Genomic DNA, 18,952 nt, shown 5'->3' with positions numbered 1-18,952 from the left:
ATATTTCACCTTTATTTATGAAAAAATCCCAAATTTACCCAACATTTAGAAAAATTCACAATTTTCTAAATATAAATTTCTCTGCTTTTAAAACAGAAAGTGATACCTCATAAAATATTTATTACTTAACATTCCCCATATGTCTACTTTATGTTGGCATCATTTTGGAAATGTAAAAAATTTTTTTTAGAACGTTAGAAGGCTTAGAAGTTTAGAAGCAATTCTTCAAATTTTAAAGAAAATTGCCAAAACCCACTTTTTAAGGACCAATTTAGGTCTGAAGTCACTTTGTGGGGCCTACATAGTGGATACCCCCATAAATTACCCCATTGTAGAAACTACACCCCTCAAGTTAACTATAACCGATTTTACTAACTTTGTTAACCCTTTAGGCGTTCCACAAGAATTAAAGGAAAATGGAGATCAAATTTCTAAATTTCACTTTTTTGGCAGATTTTCCATTTTAATCCAATTTTTTATTTAACACGTCGATGGTTAACAGCCAAATAAAACTCAATATTTATTACCCAGATTCAGCGGTTTGCAGAAACACCCCACATGTGGTCATAAACTGCTGTATGGGCACACGGCAGGGTGCAGAAGAAAAGGAACTCCACATGGTTTCTAGATGCCATGTCCCATTTGAAGCCCCCCTGATGCACCCTTACAGTAGAAACACCCAAGAAGTGACCCCATTTTGGAAACTAGGGGATAAGGTGCCAGTTGTATTGGTACTATTTTTGGGTACAAATGATTTTTTGATCATTTATTTTAGGTGACCCAAAAATTGGTAGTTTTAGCACAGTTTTTATTTATTTATTTTTACAGCGTTCAACTGAGCGGTTCGGTCAAGTGACATTTTTAAAGAGCAGATTGTTACGGATGTGGCGATACCTAATATGTATACTTTTTCTTATTTAAGTTTTACACAATAATAGCATTTTTGAAACAAAAAATCTTTTGTGTCCATGTTCTGAGAGCTATATATTTTTATTTATTTTTTGCGAGATTTTGTTATGTAGGGGCCCATTTTTTTACGGGATGCAGTGACTGTTTTATTGGTACCATTTTGTGGGACATACGCTTTTTTGATCACTTGGTGTTGCACTTTTTGTGATGTAAGGCGATAAAAATTGCTTGTTTTGACACCGTTTTTATTTTTACGGTGTTCATTCGAGGGGTTAGGTCATGTGATATTTTTATAGAGCTGGTTGTTACGGATGCGGCAATACCTAATATGTATACTTTTTTTTTTATTTCACGTTAACACAATAATAAAATTTTTGAAACAAAAAAAATAATGTTTTAGTGTCTCCATGTTCTGAGAGCTATAGTTTCTTTTAATTTTTTGAGAGATTTTTTTATGTAGGGGCTAATTTTTTGCGGGATAAGGTGACGGTTTTATTGGTACCATTTTGTGGGACATACGCCTTTTGATCACTTTTTATGATGTAAGGTGACAAAAACGGATTTTTTTAACAGTTATTTATATCTTTTTTTATGGTGTTCATTGGACTGGGTCGATCATGTGATATATTTGTAGAGCCGACCGTATGTCTATTTTATTTTTTTCTGTTTTAAATTTTTTTTTATTCCTTACTTTTTTTAAATGTGAAACCTTTTATTTTATTTTTTTAACACTTTATTTTTTTATTTTACACTTTTCGTCCCCTATAAGGTCATACAAGACCTCTGGGGGACATTTACTTCCCTTTTTTTTTTTTTTTCTTCACCGTTGATTTCTCCTGTAACTGGGGCTGACATAGTAGCACCAGTTACAGGAGAAATCCCCCCCCCCCCTGCACAGCCTCAGTGCAGGGCTGATCGAGGTCTCTGAAAGACCTCACACAGCTCCTGCACTCTCCGGCATAGCGCTTCCTGCCCTGCACACATAGCGCTCGGTGAACGCTGTGTATGCAGCGATCCAGAGGGCAGGGACACCTGGGCACTGTCCCTGCATTCTCTCTGAGTTGCCCTGCTGTCACTGACAATTAGAGTGCAGCTGCAGTTTCTGAATGGACGTTCTGGAACGTCCATTCAGAAATAGAGAACCACCTCCCGGACGTTTTTAGTCTATGACGAGAGGTAGTCACAATTAGACCCTAATTTCAATTTTCATATATGTAGTTACTAATAACATGATATTCAAGAATCAGTTACTATTAGACTGACTTACCCCATATTTAATAAGATTCAGCCCTTAGCAACCAGTCTGCATAAAACTGCAATTTCACTATTCAGTTAAGATGGCCGCCACTGCCCTCACCCTGAGGCTAATCCCGCCTGCCCTCACTAGCCAGTAACAATAGCCTCCCAAAAGTGTCAGTAACCAGAGCCCTCCCCCCTAAAGGGTTAATCTCCTGCAGCACAAAGGGGTCCTCTTACCACATGTTGCTGTCATTTATACACTGAGCAGATGGCAGATCTCCCTTCCCTTCCCTGCGCTGCTTCAACTCTGCATTGTCCAGCTCTGCTGAGTGAGGGAGCATCTGCCAAGCGTAGGGACAGGGAGAAGTGCACACAGCCCAGGTAATGTTGTCAACTGCTGGGGAGGACCTGGCTTTAATCATTTACTTACAGTCCCTGGCTGTCTGTAATCTGACCTTGCACACTGCGTCCTCCGTCCTTCAACACATAGACGGACCCTGCATAGCAACCTGATTTTAAGCAGAGGTAAAAGTGGGCAGTACAGGGAACAAAACTGTGGAATTAAGGGGTAATTGAATACACGGTGAAAAGTTGAAATAGGGCCACCAAGAAGATATTAATCACCACAATCCAATGCTAAAATAAAAAAAAAAATGACAGTTATACTTTAAGAAATAACATTTCACTTCAGAATCTGATTTCAATTTAGTACCGTAAGTCAATGGAAAGCTCTTGGCATCTTGATCATGGATTTTGAGGCAGAAGACATCCATTTTCAGCCATGAAATCCACAGCAGATTTTAACCCCTTAGTGACCACCCATACGCCTTTTTACGGTGATCACTAAGGGGCCTTAGGCTGGGCCGCCGTGTTTTTACAGCGGCCCAGTCTAAGCACTGCACGGCCGATCCGTGCTGTTTAACCCTTTACATGCCGGGCGCAATGGCGCCCACTGCATGTAAAGTGACAGAGGGAGCGGTCTCCCTCTGTCTCCAATCAGCACCCCGAAAATAAGATCACGAGGTGCTGATGTGTTGGGAAGCTTACCTTGCTTCCGTTCAGGGCCCCGAGCCTGTCTGCAGTTCTCTCCAGCAGGCTGTGCCTCTCTGGCGCAGCCTGCTGGTCAATCTTTGAATAGCATTGCTATTGAAATGTAATGCATTATAGAGATAATGCATTACATTTTAAAAGCAACCAAAATACTGTATATTATAGTCCCCTTGTGGGACTTTTAAGTAGTAAAAAAAAAAATAGAAAAAAAATACATTTATTAAATAAAAAAATTCCATAAAATAAAAAAAATATGCTTTTTTCCCATTGAAAATACGCTTTTCAATGAAAAAAATTGCAAAAATAAAAAAAATATCCCCTATATGTTTGGTATTGTCGCGTCCGTAACGACCCGGACTACATAAATATTACATAAATTATCCCCTATGGTGAACGCTGTAAAATAATAAAAAAAAAGAATTTCTAATTTATTCTTAGTTTCCACCAAAAAAACGTAATAACAAGCGATCAAAAAGCGGAATTTACTCCAAAATGATACCAATGAAAAATGCAAGTTGTCCCTCAAAAATCAAGCCCTCACACAACTCCATAGGAAAAAAAAAAAAAGTTATGGGCCTTGTGAAGTGGCAATGCAAAATCATTTTTTTGGTTAATAAAAGGGGTTTCATTGGAAAAAAAAGTTGTAAAACTATTAAAGTAGTAGTAAAAAAGTAGTAAAAAATTATAAGTATTTAGTATCACTGTAATCGTACTGACCCAGAGAATAAAGATATTATGTTATTTGTACCAAAAGATGAACGCCGTCAAATTTATAATGTAAAAACGCAGTGGCAGTATTGCTATTTTTCCCCATCTCCCTCCCAGAAAGAGTTTATAAAAGTTAATCAGAAAGTTATGTGTACCCCAAAATGGTGCCATTAAAAACTACATCTTGTCCCATAAAAAACAAGCCCTCATAAAGCTATATAGACGGAAAAATAAAAAAGTTATAGCTCTTGGAACGAGACCATGAAAAAAGGAAGAAAAACACTTGATCATAAAGGCCCAAACAGGCTTGGTCACTAATTAATAGTGTGAACATTCGCTCAGGGTCCCTGAAGGACGATTCTGTCCACAAACTTTTCTGCCTAAGCAGCTGTAGTTTCCTCAGGTGTAGCCTGGTTGGGTATGTCATACCTTCGAGGCAGGATCCACACTTCCATTACACATGCCGGACACTATACCGCAATATGTGTAGTGTGCTGTATTGTCCAGGAAAATGATGAAACCAGAGAGACCACATTATAGACAACAGGGTCCTTCAGGTGCCATCACTGTCTGTCATATGATGGATCTAGCAATTTCATTCTTTTTTATGTCCTGCTCCTATGTCAAAGCAGAGAAATGAAAAAAACGCATACATATAAGAAACCTTGAAAATAAGGTTAAGTTTTAGGTTTTGTGATGCTACATGTTGGTCAGTAGGTATATTGAAAAACATCTTACTAAGGCCTCATGCACACGACAGTATTTTTTCACAGTCCGCAAAACGGGGTTCCGTTGTTCCGTGATCCGTGTCCGTTTTTTCTTCCGTGTGTCTTCCGTGATTTTTGGAGGTTCACCAGACCTGAAGGAAAGTTAAAACTTACAATGCAAGTCAATGGGGACGGATCCGTTTGACGTTGACACAATATGGTGCAATTGCAAATGGATCCGTCCCCCGTTGACTTTCAATGTAAAGTCACGAGTCCCTATCGGAGTTTTCTCCAATTCGATGGTGTATTTTAACTTGAAGTGTCCCCATCACCATGGGAACGCCTCTGTGTTAGAATATACCATTGGATTTGAGTTACATCGTGAAAACTCAGATTCGACAGTATATTCTAACACAGAGGCGTTCCCATGGTGATGGGGATGCTTCAAGTTAGAATATACTAAGAACTGTGGACATGACTGCCCCCTGCTGCCTGGCAGCATCCGATCTCTTACAGGGGGCTGTGATCCGCACAATTAGCCCCCTGTAAGAGATCAGGTGCTGCCAGGGGGCAGACCCCCCTCCCTCCCCAGTTTTAAATTCATTGGTAGCCAGTGCGGCCCCCCCCCTCCCTCCCCAGTATTAAATTAATTGGTGGCCGGTGCGGACCCCCCTCCCCTGTATTAACTTCATTGGTGGCCAGTGGGGCACCCCCTCCCCTGTATTAAATTCATTGGTGGCCAGTGCGGCCCCCCCTCCCTCCCTCCCCTGTATTAAATTCATTGGTGGCCAGTGCAGGCCCCCCCTCCCTTCCCTGTGTTGAATTAATTGGTGGCCAGTGCGGCCTCCCCCCCCCCCCCCCATCATTGGTGGCAGCGGAGAGTTCCGATCGGAGTCCCAGTTTAATTGCTGGGGCTCCGATCGGTAACCATGGCAACCAAAACGCTACTGCAGTTCTGGCTGCCATGATTACTTAGCAATTTTAGAAGCATTATACTTACCTGCGCTGTCTGTGACCGGCCGGGCACTCCTCCTACTGGTAAGTGAAAGGTCTGTGTGGCGCATAGCACAGACCTGTCACTTACCAGTAGGAGGAGCGCCCGGCCGGTCACAGTCAGCGCAGGTAAGTATAATGCTTCTAAAATTGCTAAGTAACCATGGCAGCCAGAACTGCAGTAGCATCCTGGTTGCCATGGTTACCAATCGGAGCCCCAGCGATTAAACTGGGACTCCGATCGGAACTCTCCGCTGCCACCAATGATAGGGGAGGGTGATTTTAATTGGGGGGAGAAGGGAGGCCGCACTGGCCACCAATGAATTTAATACAGGGGAGGGGGGCCGCACTGGCCACCAATGAATTTAATACGGGGGGGGGCACACTGGCCACCAATGAATTCAATACGAGAGAGGGGTCACACTGGCCACCAATGAATTTAATACAGGGAAGGGGGGGCCGCACTGGCCACCAATGAATTAAAAACTGGGGAGGGAGGTGCGGCACCTGAGGGGTTAATTGTGCGGATCACAGCCCCCTGTAAGAGATCGGAGGGTGCAGGGGGCAGTCATGTACGCAGTCATCACTATGGGAACGCCTCTGTGTTAGAATATACTTTCGGATCTGAGTTTTCACGATGTGAAAACTCATCTCTGAAAAAGCTGTATGCAGACGGATCTGCGGATCCGTCTGTGCTAAAGTTGCCTACGGATCACGGACGCGGATGGTAATCTTGTGTGCCTCCGTGTTTTTTCACGGACCCATTGACTTGAATGGGTCTGTGAACCGTTGTCCATCAAAAAAATAGGCCAGGTCCTATTTTTTTTTGACGGACAGGAATCATGGACGCGGATGACAAACGGTGCATTTTCCGAGTTTTCAAAGGACCCATTGAAAGTCAATGGGTCCACAGAAAATCACGGAACAACGGACACGGATGCACACAACGGTCGTGTGCATGAGGCCTAACACTTAGGGGCAAATTGACTATTGAAAATTCTCCAGCTTTGTGCCGCAAGCTGCACAATAAAAGATGGTGTTCATGGTTTGCACCTCATCCATCAATTGGTTTAGACACTTTTTTAACCTACTTATGCCTAACCAGACAAGGGGACATAGCCTAGCAGAACAGGGGTGTGGCTTATATGTGACAATGTGCAACCAAATTTTGGTACATTTTTTAAAGGGGTTTTAACATCACATACAATGGGGGAATATCGCTAGGATATACCCTCATTGTCTGATAGGTGCGGGTCCCAGTTCTACAACGAGAATGGAGCGCTGGTGTAGCCGCCCTCCATTTATTTCAATGGGGCCACCGATAATAGCCGAGTGCTAGCTCTGCTATTTCTGTTTGCCCCATAGAAATTAATGGGTGCAAGGGCCGTGCGTGCTCGGTGAGCTCCAATTCACTTGCATGGGAGCAGCACTTGGTGGTGGAGAAACCCCCAGCCACAGCTCTCCCCACTCCATTCTCCTTGTAGGTGCGGGTCCCAGAGGTGGGACCCGAACCTATCAAACAATAGGGGCATATCCTAGCGATATGCCCCCATTGTGTGTGATGGAAATACCCCTTTAAGTAAAATGAAGCTAATAGATAGTGTAAACTTGGTTTAGCCGGTCTATAGTCGCGCCAAATTTCTTATCCAGCATCATCAATTGTGATAAATCTGAAGCAATTTAACTCCTTTCTGTCACATTTTTCACCTTCCTAGAAGCCTGTATTTGCAAATCTGATATGTGTTACTTGGGTAATATGAGGTAATATCTTTAGAATGCTTTTACTTATCCAGGTGTTCCAGAGGCTGTTTATACATGACACATCGTACTTCATGGTGGTGGTAAATTTGGGTCAGTATCTTTTACCTTTATAAAAAAAAAAAAAAAAAAGAAATCCGAAATTCGGAAAAAGTCACTATTTTCTAAATTAGAATTTCTTGGCTTTTAACCCCTTAGTGATCAGCTTGTTTTGGGCCTTACTGACCAAGCGTTTTTTCTTCCTTTTTTCATTGTCGCCTTCTGAGAGCTATAACTTTTTTACTTTTCCATCTATGTAGCTGTAGGGGGGCTTGTTTTTTGTTGGGCGAGTTGTAGTTTTCAATCATGCCATTTTGGGGTACACATAACTTTTATTAACTCTTTCTGGGAAGGAGATGCCACTTTGTTTTTACATTATACATTTTTCTGCATTAATATTTTGGCGTAAATAACACAATATCTTTATTCTCTGGGTCAGTACGATTACAGCAATACCTAATACATATAATTTTTTCAGTTTTGCTACTATTGTGCAACAAAACCCCTTTTTTTAAGAAAAGAAAGAAAATCTTTTTGCATCGTTGCATCCCAAGACCCAAAACTTTATTTTTCTTTCTATGGAGTTTTATGAGGGCTTGATTTTTGCTGGATGACTTGTAGTTTTCATTGGTATCATTTTGGGGTAAATAACACATTTTGACCGCTTGTTACTAAGTTTTTTAGGTGGCGACTAAGAAAAAAATGAGCAATTCTGTCATTGTTTGGGTTGTTTCTTTTTTATGGTGTTCACAGTGAAAAAAGATATGCAATATTTGTGTAGTGAAGGTCATTATGGACACAGTGATACCAAACATGTGGGGGAGATTTTATTTTTACCTTTTTTTTTTTCCATTCAAAAGTGTATTGAGGCACATTTATTAAGACCAACGTTATTTTCCTAGCTGTTTTACATTTAGACCATTTTTTACGCCATGCCCACTTTTTTAGACCTGGCGTGAGCAGGGAGAAGTCGCAGATTGTCACTCAAAGCGGCCGCAATTCTCCTAATTTAAGCGTATTTCTGTTTCTTAAATGACCCCCTATTATCCCTAGCATACTATGCCTATAGTGCATTGCATTTTAATGCCAGTGCTATACTGACACTGACCAGCAAGCCGTGCCAGAGAAGTGAAGCCTGACGAAAAACAATCAAGGCAGGCTTGGGGCCTACGCCAGGTCTCAGCCAGACTTTACACACATTGACACCCCACGATCGTATTTGCAGGGTGCGGATGGGAGGCAGAGGAAGTCCGCTCCCTTTCTCATAACTTACATGCAGCGGGCGCCATTGCTCATGGCATGTAAGGGATTAACTCTTTCATGACCAAGGGTCATTGATGCCCCCGTGACCACATCTAATTTTGCAAATCTGACATGTGTCACTTTATGTGGTAATAATTTTGGAACGTTTTTACTTATCCAAACCATTTTTTTTTAAGGACGTTAGAAGGCTTAGAATTTTAGAAGCAATTCTTAAAATTTTTAAGAAAATTTCCAAAGCCCACTTTTTAACCACCACCCGACCGCCTAACGCACGGATGCGTCCGGGAGGTGGTTGATTTACTCCTCCTGCACGCATCCGTGCGTCATCTCGCGATAGCCAAGATTTCCTGTGAACGCGCACACACAGGCGCCCGCGCTCACAGGAACGGAAGGTAAGCGAGTGGATCTCCAGCCTGCCAGCGGCGATCGCTCGCTGGCAGGCTGGAGATGTGATTTTTTTTAACCCCTAACAGGTATATTAGATGCTGTTTTGATAACAGCGTCTAACATACCTGCTACCTGGTCCTCTGGTGGTCCCTTTTGTTAGGATCGACCACCAGAGGACACAGGTAGCTGTGTAAAGTAGCACCAAACACTACACTACACCCCCCCCTGTCACTTATTAACCCTTTATGAACCACTGATCACCCCATATAGACTCCCTAATCACCCCCCTGTCATTGATCACCCCCCTGTAAGGCTCCATTCAGACGTCCGTATGATTTTTACGGATCCACTGATACATGGATCGGATCCGCAAAACACATACGGACGTCTGAATGGAGCCTTACAGGGGGGTGATCAATGACAGGGAGGTGATCACCCATATAGATTCCCTGATCACCCCCCTGTCATTGATCACCCCCCTGTAAGGCTCCATTCAGACGTCCGTATGATTTTTATGGATCCACTGATACATGGATCGGATCCGCAAAACGCATACGGACGTCTGAATGGAGCCTTACAGGGGGGTGATCAATGACAAGGGGGTGATCACGCATATAGACTTCCTGATCACTTCCCTGTCATTGATCACCCCCCTGTCATTGATCACCCCCCTGTAATGCTCCATTCAGACGTCCGTATGATTTTTACGGATCCACTGATACATGGATCGGATCCGCAAAACACATACGGACGTCTGAATGGAGCCTTACAGGGGGGTGATCAATGACAGGGAGGTGATCACCCATATAGATTCCCTGATCACCCCCCTGTCATTGATCACCCCCCTGTAAGGCTCCATTCAGACGTCCGTATGATTTTTACGGATCCACTGATACATGGATCGGATCCGCAAAACACATACGGACGTCTGAATGGAGCCTTACAGGGGGGTGATCAATGACAGGGAGGTGATCACCCATATAGATTCCCTGATCACCCCCCTGTCATTGATCACCCCCCTGTAAGGCTCCATTCAGACGTCCGTATGATTTTTACGGATCCACTGATACATGGATCGGATCCGCAAAACGCATACGGACGTCTGAATGGAGCCTTACAGGGGGGTGATCAATGACAAGGGGGTGATCACGCATATAGACTTCCTGATAACTTCCCTGTCATTGATCACCCCCCTGTAAGGCTCCATTCAGACGTCCGTATGTGTTCTGCGGATCCGATCCATGTATCAGTGGATCCGTAAAAATCATACGGACGTCTGAATGGAGCCTTACAGGGGGGTGATCAATGACGGGGGTGATCACCCCTCTGTCATTGATCACCCCCCTGTAAGGCTCCATTCAGACGTCCGTATGCGTTTTGCGGATCCGATCCATGTATCAGTGGATCCGTAAAAATCATACGGACGTCTGAATTGAGCCTTACAGGGGGGTGATCAATGACGGGGGTGATCAGGGAGTCTATATGGGTGATCACCCCTCTGTCATTGCTCACCCCCCTGTAAGGCTCCATTCAGACGTCCGTATGTGTTTTGCGGATCCGATCCATGTATCAGTGGATCCGTAAAAATCATACGGACGTCTGAATGGAGCCTTACAGGGGGGTGATCAATGACGGGGGTGATCAGGGAGTCTATATGGGTGATCACCCCTCTGTCATTGATCACCCCCCTGTAAGGCTCCATTCAGACGTCCGTATGTGTTTTGCGGATCCGATCCATGTATCAGTGGATCCGTAAAAATCATACGGACGTCTGAATGGAGCCTTACAGGGGGGTGATCAATGACGGGGGTGATCAGGGAGTCTATATGGGTGATCACCCCTCTGTCATTGATCACCCCCCTGTAAGGCTCCATTCAGACGTCCGTATGTGTTTTGCGGATCCGATCCATGTATCAGTGGATCCGTAAAAATCATACGGACGTCTGAATGGAGCCTTACAGGGGGGGGATCAATGACAGGGAAGTGATCAGGAAGTCTATATGCGTGATCACCCCCTTGTCATTGATCACGCCCCTGTAAGGCTCCATTCAGACGTCCTTATGCGTTTTGCGGATCCGATCCATGTATCAGTGGATCCGTTAAAATCATACGGACGTCTGAATGGAGCCTTACAGGGGGGTGATCAATGACAGGGGGGTGATCAGGGAGTCTATATGGGTGATCTCCCCCCTGTCATTGATCACCCCCCTCTGTAAGGCTCCATTCAGACATTTTTTTGGCCCAAGTTAGCGGAAATTGTTTTTTTTGTTTTGTTTTTTCTTACAAAGTCTCATATTCCACTAACTTGTGTCAAAAAATAAAATCTCACATGAACTCACCATACCCCTCACGCAATCCAAATGCGTAACATTTTTTAGACATTTATATTCCAGACTGCTTCTCACGCTTTAGGGCCCCTAAAATGCCAGGGCAGTATAAATACCCCACATGTGACCCCATTTCGGAAAGAAGACACCCCAAGGTATTCCGTGAGGGGCATATTGAGTCCATGAAAGATTTACATTTTGTCCCAAGTTAGCAGAAAGGGAGACTTTGTGAGAAAAAACAAAAAAAAAAATCAATTTCCTCTAACTTGTGCCCAAAAAAAAAAATTCTATGAACTCGCCATGCCCCTCATTGAATACCTTGGGGTGTCTTCTTTCCAAAATGGGGTCACATGTGGGGTATTTATACTGCCCTGGCTTTTTAGGGGCCCTAAAGCGTGAGAAGAAGTCTGGGATCCAAATGTAAAAAAAAAATGCCCTCCTAAAAGGAATTTTGGCCCCTTTGCGCATCTAGGCTGCAAAAAATTGTCACACATGTGGTATCACCGTACTCAGGAGAAGTTGGGGAATGTGTTTTGGGGTATCATTTTACATATACCCATGCTGGGTGAGAAAAATATCTTGGTCAAATGCCAACTTTGTATAAAAAAATTGGAAAAGTTGTCTTTTGCCAAGATATTTCTCTCACCCAGCATGGTTATATGTAAAATGACACCCCAAAACACATTACCCAACTTCTCCTGAGTACGGCGATACCAGATGTGTGACACTTTTTTGCAGCCAAGGTGGGCAAAGGGGCACATATTCCAAAGTGCACCTTTCGGATTTCGCAGGCCATTTTTTTACACATTTTGAGTACTTCTCACACATTTGGGCCCTTAAATTGCCAGGGCAGTATAACTACCCCACAAGTGACCCCATTTTGGAAAGAAGACAACCCAAGGTATTCCGTGAGGGGCATGGCGAGTTCCTAGAATTTTTTATTTTTTGTCGCAAGTTAGTGGAATATCATCATTTTCCACTAACTTGTGATAAAAAATAAAAAGTTCTATGAACTCACTATGCCCATCAGCGAATACCTTAGGGTGTCTACTTTCCGAAATGGGGTCATTTGTGGGGTTTTTCTACTGTTTGGGCATTGTAGAACCTCAAGAAACATGACAGGTGCTCAGAAAGTCAGAGCTGCTTCAAAAAGCGTAAATTCACATTTTTGTACCATAGTTTATAAACGCTATAACTTTTACCCAAACATTTTTTTTTATCAAAGACAATGTAGTACAATAAATTTAGCGAAAAATGTATATATGGATGTCGTTCTTTTTGCAAAATTTTACAGCTGAAAGTGAAAAATGTCATTTTTTTGCAAAAAAAAAACGTTACATTTCGATTAATAACAAAAAATGTCAGCGGCAATGAAATACCACCAAATGAAAGCTCTATTAGTGAGAAGAAAAGGAGGTAAAATTCATTTGGGTGGTAAGTTGCATGACCGAGCGATAAACGCTGAAAGTAGTGTAGTGCAGAAGTGTAAAAAGTGGCCTGGTCATTAAGGGGGTTTCAGCTAGCGGGGTTGAAGTGGTTAAGGACCTGTTCAGGTCTGACATGATGGAAAACCCCCCCCCCCATAAATGACAACAGTGCAGAAACTACACCCCTCAAGTTACTCAAAACTCATTTTACAAACTTTGTTAACCCTTTAGGTGTTCCACAAGAATTAAAGGAAAATGGAGATGAAATTTTTTAAAACATTGGCTGATTTTCCATTTTACTAAAAAAATTTCTTTAACACATTGAGGTTTAACAGCCAAACAAAACTCAATATTTATTACTCTGATTCTGTGGTTTACAGAAACACCCCACATGTGGTCATAAACTGATGTAAGGGCACACGGCAGGGCGCAGAAGAAAAGGAGCACTGTATGGTTTTTGGAAGGCAGATTTACCTGAACTGGTTTTTAGATGCCATGTCCCCTTTGAAGCCCCCCTGATGTACCCTTGCAGTGGAAACTCCCCAAAAGTGACCCAATTTTGGAAACTAGGGGATAAGGTGCCAGTTTTATTGGTACTATTTTGGGGTACATATGATTTTTAATTGCTCTATATTACATTTTTTGTGAGACAAGGTAACCCAAAAATTGCTGGGGAGATCATGTGCTATTTTTATAGAGCAGGTTGTTAAGAACGCAATGATATCAAATATGTCTACTTTCTTTGTTTGTTTGTTTCAGCTTTACATAATAAAGCATTTATTTATTTATTATGTTTTTGTGTCTCAATTTTCTGAACGCCTTATTTTTTTATTTTTCTGCCGATCGTCTTATGCAGGGGCTCGTTTTTTGCAGAAAGAGTTGATGTTTTTATTGGTACCATTTTTGGGTACATTTCTTTTGATCATTCATTATTACACTTTATGGGGAAAGATGACAAAAAAAATTGGTTGTTTTGGAACAGTTTTTATTTATTTTTACAGCGTTTGCCTGAGGGGTTAGGTCATGTGACTTTTTATAGAGCAGATCGTTACGGATGTGGCAATACCTAATATGTATACTTTTTATTATTTATTTCAGTTTTACACAATAATAGCATTTTTTAAACAAAAAAAGTTTTAGTGTCTCCATAGTCTGAGAGCCATAGCTTTTTTATTTTTTGATCAGAGAAATACAGCGGCTCACCCCCTCACCGTGTGGATAAGGTGCTCACCCTCAGGTCCCACCCTCAGGACCAATGAGAGCAAATGAAGTGTGAACAAATATGAGGGGGCACACTCAAAAGGGAAACACATACGGTGATGGTAATAATGTTGTACTTTAATATTCTAAAAACATACCCCTAAAAAATTAATTAAAACATACATGTACCACATACATATAACGCATGAATAGTAAATGGCGTGGGGGACCCCATTCGTGCAGAGACTGTGTCCCCAACACTCAGTGCACCCGCTGGATAAGGCGACTGTTGAAGCGTACACCAGTCACTGAAAGGCAATGTCCCAATCAAATGGTAGCGTGACCAGTCACTATAAATTCTGATGGAGCATATGACAGCGTGACGGCAATGTCCCAATCAGATTAAACAAATGGTAACGCAACGGCAATAGCTCAGTCAGAGTGACGTGCCTGTTAGGTATAGATCCTATTGCTGTGTCTTTGACACTATAGCCGAGACCAAGCTAAACAGTAGTTGTACTATAACAGAGTTCGATGTCCGGCACACTCACTGACCGATGTCCGTAATAGTCAATAAAACTGACTTCATATGAGCTGAATAATATCGTTACTTACAATCTCTTTATACGAGTTGCAATGCTCATATACGAGCCCGGTCTTACCCCTCTTCACTGTCTCACCACAGCGCTGTTCCCAGGTGGCCGCACACCAGCAGCGTCCCACGTGGTGTGCTAGGCCTGTGCGTGGCGTCCCACGTGACCTGGTTGTCTAGGGGACCGGATGGACGCTCCGTTGACGTCAGTATTAGACGACTGCTCCTCCAGTCTTTGGGTTCAAGCTGATCTTTATAGCTTTTCTCCTTTAGTTACCGGCTTTCTTTTTCCTTGAATGATTGCACGCTCACTCTATATCGCCAGACGCGTTTCGGGGTCTTGCGCCCCTTCCTCAGTGGCCAACTGAGTGAGCGGATCCTCACTCCTTATATATGGGATGGCCCCGCCCACATTCCAACATTTTCCTTGTGGGTTAACTACTCTGTGGAGTGGATTGGACTCCCATACCTTATATACTGATCATGCATACATTTTTTACATAGAGTTAAAACAATAAATAATCCCCTTAGTCCTTAAATTATACAATAAAAATGCATTAAAATGAATTATGGAGAAGACTGCAAGGTCCAACAACAATCTGCTGTTTTGCCGGCATAGCTGTAAAAGACAATGCCGGCGGATTAACCCCTTGTATGCCGCGGTCCGCGCTGACTGCGACATAGAAGGGGTTTGTGTCGGATGAGGGAGTGTATCGAGTCCCAACGTTGCTGTGGTGGGGACTCGATGTGTCGGTAACAACCTGCTCTATAAAAATAATCACATGACCTAATCCCTCAGGTAAACGCTGTAAAAATAAATAAATAAAAACTGCGCCAAAACAGCCAGTTATTTGGTCACCTTGCCCCATAAAGTGTAATAATGAATGATCAAAAAATCATATGTACCAAAAATGGTACCAATAAAATAGTCAACTCTTCTTGCAAAAAACGAGCTTCTGATCGGCATAAAAAAAATAAAAAAAATGGCGTTTTGGAGACACAAAAACATAATTTTTCCCAAAAAATGCTTTATTATGTAAAACTGAAACTGATATAATTGCGTCCGTAACAACCTGCTCTATAAAAATAGCACATGATCTACCCTGTTCAGCTAAATCTGCCTTCCAAAAACCATATGGCGTTCCTTTCCTTCTGCACCCTGCCGTGTGGCCATATAGCAGTTTATGACCACTTGTGGGGTGTTTCTGTAAACCGCAGAATCAAAGTAATAAATATTGAGTTTTTTTGGGCTGTTAACCCTTGCTTTGTTACTGGAAAAAATGGATTAAAATATAAAATCTCCCCAAAAAGTGAAATTCTGAAATTTTATCTCCATTTTCCATTAATTCTTGTGGAACACCTAAAGGGTTAACAAAGTTTGTAAAATCAGCTTTGAATACATTGAGGGGTGTAGTTTCTAAAATAGGGTCATTTTTGGTTGGTTTCTATTATGTAAGCCCCACAAAGTGACTTCCGACCTGGACTGGTCCTTAAAAAGTGGGTTTTGGAAATTTTCAGAAAAATTTCAAGATTTGCTTCTAAACTTCTAAGCTTCTAACATCCCCAAAAATAAAATTTTCATTTTCAAAATGATCCTAACATGAAGTAGACATGTGGGAAATGTAAAGTAATAACTATTATATGCGGTATCACTATCTATTATAAAAGTAGAGAAATTGAAATGTAAAAATTTGGAAATTTTCCAATTTCTTTGTAAATTTGTGATTTTTTCACAAATAAAGGTGAAATATATTGACTTAAATTTATGACTATCATGAAGTACAATGTGTAACGAGTAGAGTTGAGCGGACACCTGGAAGTTCGGGGTTCGGCCAAACTTCGCAAAAAAGTTCGAGTTCGGGACCTGAACTTGACACCGAACCCCATTGAAGTCAATGGGGACCCGAACTTTGGAGCACTAAAATGGCTCTAAAAAAGTCATGGAAATGGCTAGAGGGCTGCAAAAAGCAGCAAATTGTGGTTAAGAGCATGACAAGTGCTCTGCAAACAAATGTGGATAGGGAAAGGACTTAAAATAACATAACATACGTAAAAATAAAAAATTATAATTTTGATCTAGGAGGAGGAGGTCCATATGGAGTTGGAGGTTGAGGAGGAGGTAGATGTGGCGGTGTAGGTGGAAGCGGTGGTGGAGGAGGTAGACAACACTGGTTTATATTTTTAATTTTTAATTTTTTGTTGAAAATTGGGTAGAGCCCAAAACATTGGGAAATATAAAAAATTAAACAAAGAGAAATTGCGCTGGAGTACAACACTAGTTGGGTGAGACCGGTATACATGTCTATTCTGCACAAGGTACGGACTAGTTCTGTGGAATCCCTGCCTGGTTTTATTTTAAGGAACGTGAGCTTGTCCACATTGGCTGTAGATAGGCGGCTGCGCTTGTCTGTGATAACCCCCTCAAGCCGTGGTAAACAAATGTTCAGACAAAACACTGGCTGCAGGGCAGGCCAGCACCTCCAAGGTGTAAAGGGCAAGCTCAGGCCATGTGCCCAATTTGGAGACTCAGAAGTTGAAGGGGCAGGTCAGTACGTGTAAGCGTGTGCACACATGCTGCTCCACCATGTTGCTCAAATGCTGCCTCCTGCTAAGACGTTCCATATCAGCTGATGGTGCTGGTTGTTGTGGCGTGCTGACAAAACTTTTCCACATTTCGGCCATGCTAACGCTGCCTTCTGAGGTGCTGGCGGTGCCCCAGCTGCGTTGGCAACCTCTTCCCCCTCCTCCTCAGCCTTCGCCTTGTGCTTCCACTGAGCCCGCTGTCAGGTGGGAATGCCATCAGCGTGCGCTTGTAGTCAAGCATCTTCCAATCAGTAACAGACGTTTTTACTAAATTTAGTTCCCTGTCAGCAATGCAGAGCAGGGGTTTTTCACTGGCAAAAATGGGTTAATGTCAACCATCAATGTAACAGACGAATTTTAGAAATTTAGGTCCCTGTCACCTTTGCAGAGAATGTAACAGACACTTTTGCACCCTGCTCTCTCTTTTGCTGTGCTGGTGCCTCTGTGCGACCACCGCCTCTTCCTCCAAACTGCATATGTCACTCGCATGACCTCCTTGTTGGTCTGCAGACTGCAAAAAGCCGCAGCAGTTGGCACCTGTGTTTTGTCATCATCAGAGACGTGCTGCAGTGGTCTTCCCATGTCCTCATCCTGAAACATAAGTGGTTGGGCATCAGTGCACTCAATCTCTTCCATTTCTGGGGCAGGGCTATGTGGATGACCCACGGAAACCCTGCCAGCAGAGTCATCCAAAAGCATAAGAGACTGCTGCATGGCTTGGGGCTCAGACTGCTTGCCTGATTTGCAAGGGGGTGAGTTGAAAGACAGATGGCCATGGGCTGTAGGTGCCAACTCTAATCTTTCTGCAGGAGACTGGGTATTAGACAATTTGAAGGAACTGGAGGCACTGTCAGCCAACCAATCTACTATCGCCTGTACTTGTTCTGGCCTCACCATTCATAGAGCTGCATTCGTCCCTACCAAATAACGCTGAGGTTTCTGTTGCCTACTCGCACCTGAGGAAGGTGTTTCACTTGGGCATGTAGCTGCCACAGATCGACCACATCCTCTTCTTGCAACAGGATCTCCACCAACACCAGCAGCACCACGACCAGGGCCACGTCCCTTGTTTGACGCTCTCCTCATTTTTTGTGGTCACCCACCGAAGTAACAGATGTTTTTACTAAATTAAGTTACTTGTGAACAATGCAGAGCAGGGTTTTTCTGACGGCCAAAATGGGTTAATGTCTCCTAACAATGGAACAGACGAATTTTAGAAATTTAGGTTCCTGTCACCTAGGCAAAGCAGGGTTTTTTTGACGGGAAAAATGGGTTAATGTCACCCAACAATGGTACAGACAATTTTTTTTAAACTTATTGCCTGGTCTGCTCAGCAGTGCAGGCAGCAAAGGTACTTTATTGCCCAAAAATATATTTTTTTTTTCTCACACACAATGAAACAGATGGATTTAACTGTATTTCTTTAACTACCAGAAATGCAGCACAGGGCAAAAAGGTACTTTATTGCCCCCCAAAATTTTTTTTTTTTTACCCTAAATGAAACAGATGGATTTAACTGAGATTATATTGCACTCTCACAAATGAAGCACAGGATTTTTTTTTTTACATAAAAAATGGTGGCTATGTCACCCCTACAATGGAACTGATGGATTTGCTGAATTTATGTGCTTGTCTGATGGGAATTTGAAGCCCAAAAATGTAACAGCGGTATTTACTGGTTTTATTTGACTGACAGGAACGCAGTGTAGGCCGCAAATGTACTTTCTTGCAACTAAAATTTTAATTTTTCAACAAAATATTAAACTGCAG

Source organism: Bufo gargarizans, chromosome 4 (assembly GCF_014858855.1).
Source record: "Bufo gargarizans isolate SCDJY-AF-19 chromosome 4, ASM1485885v1, whole genome shotgun sequence".
In the NCBI taxonomy this organism is placed as follows: domain Eukaryota; kingdom Metazoa; phylum Chordata; class Amphibia; order Anura; family Bufonidae; genus Bufo; species Bufo gargarizans.
Note: the sequence above shows the minus strand (reverse complement) of the source record.